Below are 11,414 nucleotides of genomic sequence, written 5' to 3' on the forward strand. Positions count from 1 at the left end.
ATTATTTTGCTCTTCATCGAGAAAGGGGGAGGGGTACGGAGCACCCCTCCCCCTCTGAAGCGCCCCACTCATTGCACATGCATGTCGGACTACACATAAGAATACACACATATAGAATTGTTGCATGCAAGTCTATGCATATTTCTTAGGTGTGTGTGCACACGTACATTGTGTTCTTCCGTGTAATTTATTTATTCACATTATGCAGAGAGAGGCTAGCTTATGTTTAGCTGAGTCTAATTTGGAGTTTGCTTGTTGTGTTGTTTTTGTTTAGTTTTGTTTTCTGTTGACCTCTTCCTATAGAACTCCCAGGAGTGATAATGAGAAATATTGCTATACATGATTTGTGTGTTATGTAATATTTGCTCCAGATGCCAGTTTGATATCCAGTTTGGATTACAACGTGATGATCGCTGCATTATTATTGTTCGTGCCGTTACCGCAGCTGTTGCAGTACATCTGTCAGATAGTGGTGTCTACCAACGTATTAAACAAAGTATACATGCATACTGGTATAGACCTGTTCGTTTTGGGTGCGGTATATGTTAATGTCTATTTCAGCCATAACTTGGGAGCTTCAGTATGCTTCACGCTATATACGATGTATATAGCTGATTTATGCACTGACATAGCGATGAACCTGACTCATACTGCATAGCCTTTTGTCAAGGCCCTCTCAAAAAGCTGCTGATTATTGCATAATCCACTGAATCATCTTTTCACCTATCTTCGAAGCCCCCAGTTATGGCTAACATAATTTACAGTGTTTTAAGCCCGAACAGGTCTATACCAAAGGTTGCTCCTAGCGAACATAAACCTTGCCCGAGGCTTGCCCGACGAAGCAACGATGAACAATACATGCCAATTCCATGCATGCGTTGAAATGCATACAGTATAGCAATGAAGACGATGGAATAGCTTGTAACGAGCTTTTCAGAGAAAGTTAATATCAATTCAAATTAAATAACGCGGTCATTACCATACCCAGCCTGTTATGATGATTTATGTGTGTATACTCCAGTTATAGGCCTTCAAAGAAATCATGATTCCGAACAGTGTGACACACATATCGTTCGGTATTAACTGCTACGTTGTCGGACCATTGCTATATCATTCTTTTGTCCGATTTCCTTTGATAATTATTGTCAAAGGTTTATTTTGAAAAGCGAAAAATCAGTACGCCTTTCAGAGGCTGTTCTTTCACTGTGCTTAGTCTTGTATCGCTTGAATTAACAGCTATAAAAATACACTTTTATATAAATAACAACGACTTATATAACAAGAATTTGTATGCGATCCATTGAGTGCTGATGGCGTGTTTATATGTGGTCAAGTGTGAGTGCGTGTGTGTGTTTTGTGTGATGTGTAGAGAGAGAAATGAGGAAGTGTGTGGAGATATGAAGTTGGTCTGTGTCACTCAACCTACAGCTTTTTTCAGAAAAACGTATAAAAAACAACGATTTCCCCACATTGACATCTCCCGTCACGGAAAAAAAAACAATGACTTGTAATTGGTTCGTTGATAGAAAACGGAAATGGTTGTCGATTTCATATAAACTAATGTGGCAGACATGGCGACTGAATGAATGGTCCTCCCGTCACCTTTCCCACCATAATATTTTGAGAATTTGATCGCAAAGCGCCATTTCTAAAAGTACGTATACGTCCCTATCATGGAACAAGATACTCATACTTTCCATAGTTGAAACATTTTGTTGCATAACACGGAATATTTGTTAAGTTATGATTAAGAAATCCCCATAATTTCTTATCATTTCATTGTTTGTTTGTTGTTGTTTTTTACAGGTTAAATGGCAAATGTCTCAAATTGACAAGATTAGACTTATTTCGTTTTGCGATGAGCTCGTCATTTTCAGATGCTTGTTACCGACGTAGCTGTTACAGGTCAATACTCTCATTAGCATCAATGAAAATAGAATAAACAGTGTCGAAAATGCATAACGTAATGATTTCGATGTGAATATGTGAATTCAGTTAATGCAGAAATATTAGTAGGCCTAATACACATTAGTTTGAGGAAAATACGTGGCAGACAATCCTTTCAAAACATTGTGACTTTATAAAGTTTTGCTTCAATAAAATGTTAAAGGAAACCCAAACCCAAAGAAACATGTGGATTGAGTGAAAGCAGCAATATTAGTGGAACACATCAGTGAAAGCTTTAGGAAAATCGGACAGTCGATGCAAAGGTTATGAATTTTTAAAATTTTGGTGCTGGGACCACTGGATGAGGAGACTGCTTGAGTTCATGACGTCATGTGTGGACAACAATATAAAGAAAATATAAAGGAAATTCCACAAAAATTCATTTTTCATGAAACTTTCACCATTGTACACATTCCATCAACTGTATTCCCCCCGCTTTCTGAAAGCGGTTAGTCAAGTGCTTTTTCATTCACTCATTCATTCATTCATTCATTCATTCATTCATTCCTTATGCAAGAAAAGTGAAAGCATGTTGAATTTTCTTGCTTCAAATAATAAACACCCTCCTGTTGCCAGAATGAATAACGTCATGATAGTATTGCACCTATAAATAATTCGCCATTGATAGGGACACGTTATGAAACGTACACACACACACACACACACACACACACACACACACACAAAGATTCGATTTGTGTTTCATAGTGCAAGGGGAGGGGTTTAACTCACAAACTCCACTCAGCGGTGGTAAAAGGAATACTACGGTTTTACCAGTAAAGCATTACATGTGTGTTCTCCAAATGAGGGGTATTTTGTGGCAGGGTTCATCCTCGTAACGGTGGTATGGCCTTTTTCCCCAAACTGTTTACTGTTTATTTTATTATCTTTGGTCAAACAAAGTGATGGAGCTCAGAGCTAGTGCATGTCCATCTTATGTTCAGATATGAGACTTCAGAGTGTCGTGAAATCTATCAAAGGTTTACTTAGTTGTAGCTGCAATGTCAAAATGTCTCTGTTTTACGATAGGCTGTTTCATGGCAACAAACGCCAGTGTTCACTCACGGTGATGCTCAGGAGCTCAGCAGGGTGTGACACAATAATAAATTATAACTATGAGGGCGCTGATGAAAACTATAGAGGGATTTCTGGATGCAATCAATTCAGAAGCTATGCATGTAGTAGAGGTCATATTTCTTAATAGAGTTTTTTTAACATCATAAATGTGTTTTTGATGATATTTTCCCTACATCATATTAGAAATTGCACATTGAAGGGTTGTAAAGCTTCTCAAAGGGACACTTTTGAAAATGATGCCCTTTTTTCAAAAATAAATCTTGCAGTGTTGAATAGTTCTTCATAAAATGAATACATAGATGCAGGCAGTTATCCTTGATTAAGGGGGTGTCATCATCACCTTATTGCCTACAAAGTACTGTAAAAGACTTTGATTTATCAAACATATTAACTTTGATGTATTTTGAGCTGTTTCAGTGGTAGCCAAAACAAAGAAATACATTAAAATACCACAATCATTCAAAGTTGTGTGATACTGATGACTACTATGCACTAGGATCTAGTACATGTGTACCACAAGAACATAATAAGAAAACTTATTTAATTGTAGCCAAGCAGAGTTGGGAGGGGGGTAGAGGAGGGGGGTAGGGGGAGCAGTAAGGGGGGGGGGGGGAGGGATTTGACAGAATAGATAAACATAAACCAGCAGAGCTTGTATGGGATGAATGACTTCCCATTGACTTGTGTATAGCTGGAAGACTTGTGTGCATCACATGCATATACTCTATAGGGCTCACACGGCATTTCCCCATAGAGACGTGTTTTAGAATTCAAAATTCAAAAAAAATCTGTAAAATAGCTGGGAGAAATGAAGTATTTCATCTTCACTAACCTGGATAAGTGAGATATACTCTTTCATCCATCAAATTTTCAAGGCGGGTGCTTTCGCTCAAACTCTGTCCGCAAAGCCAGACTACGAGTTCTTTTCACTCAAAAGATCACTTGTTTTCTGTACGGTACATTCACCCATTGATATAATTATAGTCCCTTCAAATTCCATGAGAAAAACTTTCATCTTCCTACCAAAATGCAGTTTGCAGAGGAATCCATACTCAATTTATCTGCAGCTATTCTGCTTTTTTTTTTCGCCAAACTGCATTATTGATTTTTTATTTATTTTTTTTTTTCATTTATTGTGGTTTCTTTGGTACGATTTTGTGAAGGGGTATGGGACATTCCATTTTATTTACAGGTGTGAGCCTTATAGTACATGCATATAAAGTATTTTACAGTCCAACCCCTAAATCGTAGGTATTGGTGGTCGAAGTTTGTGTTGATCGAAAATATTCATGACAGGGTGGTACTTATTGCAACTGATTGACAATCAGTGGTGGTATTTTCAGCTAAAAATAGAAAACAAGTTCTTAGTAAGTTTATGTTAAGGCGACAATCCTATCATGTTATATGACTGTAGATTTATTACATCATCATTTTGTTATTGCTCCTGATATTGATTATTCAACAAACTATCTTTGTATCCGTATGTATTTCTCTTTGTCTTTCTCTTTCTTTTTTCTCTTTCTATCTAAATTTATATATGTATATCCACATATATATATACAATGTATTTCTGTTTATCAACTTTAGTCTGTAATTGTAGTATACACAGCAAAACATGATGCCAGTTATCTACAATAAATACACAAAATACACAAAGTATGTACATTACATGATTAAGTGTATAAACAGTATGACCTTTACGACATGAGCGAATAAGATAGTATTTCGATTATCTTGCGATTTTTTTTTTCTTCAAATTGCAGAACAGGTTGTTTAAATACGAGACAAGGTATGAGCACGCCATCCATTAATACGTAGGCCTATTTTAAAGGGATCATATAGTTTTGGTTGAGACCTAATTTCAGGTTTCTAACATTTTCAAATTATTTTGGTGAGTTCATGAGAAACCTCTTGTGACATATGAAAGAAAATGTACATGAGGAATTCGATGTTTATTCGATGAAAATTGGTTTTGAAATGGCTGAGATATCCAAAACAGAGCTATTCTAATAAGTGTGGGACCCACACTTTTTTCACGATCGCTTTGTTTTACTTTGTTTTTGGATGTTTCAGTCATGCCAAACCCGATTTTCATCAAATAAACTTTGAATTCCTCTTAAAATGGTATGCTCTGTACTATTTTATAAGTGTTTTCTTGGTATATCTCGCAAAAAGTTAAAAGCCCAATTCTCATCTCCACCAATACTGTACCATCCCTTTAAACAAAATTGAATGCACTTGGGTATTATAGAACTCTGAAATGCACACTGGCGCGCGCACACACGCACACCCACACAAAATCGCACACACATTGCATTTTAATATTCTAAGGCACCATCACACACTCGGCTTGACACCACTCTTACACGCTGGCACGCAAAATGTAATGCAAAATGTTCTATTGGAACTTGAAGCAAGAGTCTCTGGGGATATTCCATTAAATGGCCTGTATTGAACTGTTTATATGTTTGACTATTCATGATACATGATTATCATAGTATGATAAAAACAAACTGTATTTGGACCCGTCAGAGAAATACACATAGACAATGTACTATCAAATACATTCCAACCTTAACATAAGCCATGTATAATGACCGCAAATATGGAAATTTGTGATAAATAGCACAATGTTATCAAAAAATGCTGTCATTTTGCGACAACTTGTATGTCATAATTACATGCTACATTGCCACATGATATCACATGATAAACAATTATGTTAAGCTAAAAATAGTTAACTATAACAATGTCAAGAGACATTGAACAAAATTTTTGCCGACCAGTAAAATTTTACTTGTTTTCTTATAGTAATTATGACAGTTGTAATTGGAAAGAAATACGCATCACTGTCTTCAAATGATTTCTTTGAAAACATTCCTTTACGAATTTCTATTTCTTTCTTTCCTCATTGATATATTCGCGAGATAGAACTGAAGATTCGTCATCATTTTTTTTTTTGATGTTTGTAACTTGTTTCCATATATCATGTGCCATATACTTAAACTTATATTTTAAGAGTAAAGGTTCCATGAAAACGATTTCAGAAATTGGAAAAAAACTAACTAACTTCGCTACAACTGATTGACAAAACCTTCTGCTAAAAATGCAGCTAAATAGAGGGATATAGAATATTCAAGGTGATGAATCATGGTAAATGGTTAAGGTCATAATCATTATTCTATATACCATATTGCGATATCGAGAACTGATTAACACTACACAAGATGAAAGCGAAGAATCTTGACTACGTTTCACAAACGTCAATAAGATTTACAAGACTTAAATGCTAGTAATGTGTAGCAAATATCTACTGATGATAACGTGTTAACATACCGCCGTTAAGACAACCCGCATTAGTTTAGGCGTTAAAGGCATGTGTATAACAAAATTGCAAAAAGTGAAAACGACGACCATATTTTATAGTACTTGGAGATGAAAAATGCTCAAAACTGTATTCTGTTACCCCCCCCCCCCCACACACACACACACAGACACACACCCGCCATCCCTCTCCCCCCCCCAAAAAAATAATAATAATAATAATAATAATAATAGATAAATAAATAAAAAAAAAATGAAAGATTGATCATTATAAATTATTCATACAACCAAAAACAAAAATAACAAGCGTGGTTCATGGATACATTCACATACCAGGGGCCCAAAACAGTCCATATTGATCATGTATTATTTTTTTAACTAACCCTTGGACAGTTGTTATTGCACTTTTTTCACACATGCATCACAATTTATCAAGGTCAGGAAAGTGACATTGTAATGACTATTCAAAATCATTTTTTTTTTTTTTTTTTGCTAGCGATATCATCTCTGTAACGGACTAAATGACGAGTGACAGAATGTCGCCCTGTCGTCGACAAAGAGGTAATATTTTGGTTATCACTAGTGACGGCAAGCCTGTATAGGTTTTGGATATTTTATAGCCTACAGTTGATATTCGAACAAGTTACTAAGAATTTGAAAGGAGTGCCTAAAGACTATTGGTGAAAGTAAGTCCTGTGTGCACAAACATTTTCCGATTTCAACTTCACTACAGAGGCTCGGCGATGAATATGATAAACTCACATCACTTGTCATGTCATTGGTGTTGCGACAGTTTTGTTTTTGTTTTTTTAAACTGAGTTCTCAAGTGAGAAGATATCAATGTGTTTGACATTCCAAATCATACTCTAGCGGTCTTAAATTTCACAATGTGCCGAGTTTATTTCTTTGCCATCGTTGCTGTCACTCGGGCAGAAGATTTCTGCTATTGCCACACATTTGCTAAGACCGGTAGTTATATTAATGATAACGAAGTGTAATTAGTATGAGATATAGCTATCATTCCCTGAATTACACAGAATAGTTAAGTTAATTACCATCGGCAAGCTATGTGTTCCCAACACTGGGCTATCATACCCGAATACTGTAAACAATGTACACCAATCGACGAACAAGTTTCCGAGTTGTTGAGATACAATATGTCAAAATTAGTGCAGCAGAATCAAACAACATTGCATTTGTGCTCATGGTTAGTGAAGACATATTTCAGTGATGTGGTTTCTGCTTATTAAAGCAAGTAACCAATTTGCGCATAATCATTAAGATACCTGAAGGAAAGCTATTCCTGATCACGTCATTCAATCCATGAACTCATGTAAGCAGGAACATCATATCCAAAGAAGTTAAAATCGGCTTCGTAGAGTCTGAATAGATTTTTGATCTGTTTAGGCTCAAGTTGCGAAAAATAGTGATCGAAGACATTCTCTTCGTGGCTTGCAGTCTTTAGAAATGATGGCTTGTACTTCGCTAACCACTGGACCTTCGCAACCCGTAACATATTGTCAAACTCCTTCGGTCCTTCTTCCAACTTACCAATGTAGTCGTAATCGATATTACAAGGCAAAATTGATTTCGACATCGGGAGCCAGTGGCTGTTGTTAACACTGTTCGAAAAGTCAACAACAAAGGATGCGAACTCCTCGAAAGTGACATTGAACGACGTAGCAGTACCTCGCTCATTACTTTTCTGTCTGTATTTCTTCGCAATCAATGGCCCGTAATGCCTGTTCTGTTGCGTAGTTCGGGGAAGAAATTTGCGTCGGTAAGCAGATAAGAGGCGGGCGAACGGGTCGCGCACCATTACGATCTTTTTGTACGTTCGCAGACGATGCCGAATTTCCCAAGGTGCGTAGCTACTCAAATTTCTTACGCCAGCCAGGGGACTGCCACCGATGGAGCTCTGCCTCGATGATGCAGTCTTTTGAAGTCGTCTGAATACGTCCCTCCAGAAGCTGGATGCTGTCATTGGCACGGCGGCAAAGACGACCTTGAATCTGTCGCTGACGAGAAACGTCGTGAGCTCGTCGGACTTGCCGTTGATGATTCGAGCCATGTCGACACGCAGCTCTGGATGTCGTCTGCACTCCTCTTTGAGGCGATTTCTTCTCTCCGCTTGAGTCTCCTCCCACGTCTCACTGGCGAATTTCACATCTTCTTGTTTTTGCTCCTTATCTTTCGTTTTGGGCATTGTACCCAAGTCTGATTTAACTAGAATAAACTGTTCGTCCTCAAGGCTTGGGAGGGCGTCCTTGTCCGACGACAACCGGTCGATGACCAACGGCCGATATCTGTGTCGCGGCAGCACAGGTTCTGCATTTTTAGCCTCGATCTGCTGTTGCAAGATGTCTCCTCTTGGAGGAACAGCAGATGTCCGTCTTGATTGGTTTTCCCGCGGAACGATCTCAGAAGCGTTTCCACCCTTGGCTTGATTTCGCGATGAGAGGGTAGCATTCGTTTCGTTCTCAGGTTCGATTGCATCTGTCGTCGTGTCGACGATTTTGAGCGATCTGTACACTGAAATAAAACAGAGGAAAAATACAAAGCATGTTGATTAAAGCAATATTTCTGAAGCTAAACAGCAGTACAATAATTGTATAATAATAGAGGACTTTGTTTTCTCTGAATCATCTCTTGGTGGTTTCATCAGCATAGTAACCCCCAGAATTCAACACAACCTATAATAAACTGTAATAATATCATCACAGGCAGGTAGGATTATGCAATATATGCGTACTCGTGAGGTCGTTAAGGGTGATTTCTTTTGGAAATTATCGTACACTACCAGTCAATGCTTACATAAAATACGTAGAGAACCAATTGCATTTCGATTATGCCCCACTTGTTTCAAAATGTCGTTAACCTTGCTTGAAACTGATTAAGCCCACTTAAAAAAGTTAATTTTCGCGCAAGTACAGATAGTTCATCCCTAAAGGACACACTTTGCCTACTGCAGGAAGGCTTGTATCATTAAAAACGTATGCAATGTTGAATTAGGTTTACAAAATAAGTATCATTACCCATCTATAAAATCACTATCATTTTTTTTTGTCAAGGTAATGTATTGTTGCATTTACTTAGTATTTGCGATGTATACTATGAGGAAAACGAAAGTGAGGTTATTGTAATTTAAAGTATAGTATACTTTACCATGGAGGTGGTATTCGTCACGACAAAAATAAATTCAAATTTTTCATCTGTTTTTTTTTTTTTGCCAGATTTTAAAGAAACAACTTCTGTTTGTTTGTTTTTGTTTTTTCACTTCAGCTATAAAAGTCATCTTAAACATGGAGCTGGATTTCTCTTTAACGTGACATCACACAGACATACCTGTATGCGGTGTTGGGTGACGGACAACCACGTTGGTGTAAAACATAGACGATGTGGTGAAGAGACCAATCACTAGGACGAGGGTTCGTATCGTCACTGAAGATCGCGGGCGGAGCATCTCTCTTTGCGTAGTCGGCATGGGAACAGCGACGTCACAGACAGATGATGGCATCGCGGGCTGGAGAATAAGAGATGTACAAAATCGGGCTATTGTCGGTTTTTGTTTTTGTTTTTGTTTTTGTTTTTTTTTTATTCAGTATCGCGAAAAATTGCTTCCAATTTTGAAAACTTCATTAAGAATGATGTATCTGGCAGAACACAAGGAAAAAAGCTTCGAAACTTTGTCATAACGATCGAACTAATTGAAGATTGCAGCTGAAAAGAACCATCATTAATCAAGTTAAGTCGTGCATAAGATAATAGGTAGTGTCTCTAATATTGTGTGAAAAAAAAATGACTTTTGAAAAAAAAAAGACTTGCCAATGAACATTGCATACTCCTGAAATGATAATTGTGACTAACCGGAAAATCACTCATTCGCAGTAGACCATTCAGACGGAAGAGTGTTAGAATAAACCGTTTACCAAGCAGTTTTTGTTTTGTTTTTTGAAGTATGGTGAGAATGATCACAGATTATTTCTTTGATAGGGAAGGTAGAATTTACAACGCTTTTGTATGCCTGAGTGTGTTTTCATCCATTGTAACATCATAAATCAAATTAAACTGAAATAGATTAATATATCTCGCTCAGAAAATTCGGTCTCATTCAGCATTCTGCTTTAACGAATTTTGCAACCGAAAGACTGAACTGCATGCAATTATCTTAAGTTCACAACTTCTACTTGTTTTTATAATTACTCTATCAATCCGTGAAAATGTCTGTTTACGTCGACGTTTGAAATTATACTCTGCAGCGGTGTCAAAGATGAAGAGGAAAGTATACGCATACGATGGCCTAGAGATGCAGCTGTTAAAGATAAACATTAATCCTTCATCTCCGCTGGCAAAATTGTGCTCTGAGCCGAATAAAATGAAAGAAATGGCAAGATGGCTTCATATCACAATACTGTATTGAATTTGTCAATGTGCAACGAGCTTGATAATCGCATATTGTTTCAAATAAAATAGCATCAAGTTTGCTTAAAAGGTTTCCCTTTTTTTCTCTGCTTGGCTGACGACCTAATGCATAATGTGGGCCAAGAACAGGATTATAGTCAAGAAGGCCTGAATAGTCTTTGTATACTAGCAACCAGATGCAAAGTGGCGTAACATGGCATACCACAGGGAAACCATCTATGGTCAAGGCAAACACACGCACAACGAATCGAAAGCGTGTTACATTTGCGGAAGAGATTATCACCCATGCCGGGCTTCTCGATAGTTGCCCCTGGCCATAGCGGACATTCACTTCTTACTGTAGTATTACAGCTGACCATGCCTTGGCGCATTTGAATTTTTGATGAAGAATACGTAGGAAAGAGAGAAACGTGATTAACATCTTATAAAAATCTGATTATGCTAAGGATTTGTGTTGGGGCCTACATCTCTGCTTGAACAAAAATGACAAAGTTATAAATATCAAGCACGAATCCATCCTTTTCATAATAGTCTAGTATAGACCTTGGTATAAAACACTACAATTCTCATCCCATTTTATCTCTCCATTGGAAGTCAGCTTTTATACTTTTCAAAGCGGGGATGGAACTACCGAATCGAATATT

The sequence above is a fragment of the Diadema setosum genome, chromosome 7 (assembly GCF_964275005.1).
Source record: "Diadema setosum chromosome 7, eeDiaSeto1, whole genome shotgun sequence".
Lineage (NCBI taxonomy): Eukaryota > Metazoa > Echinodermata > Echinoidea > Diadematoida > Diadematidae > Diadema > Diadema setosum.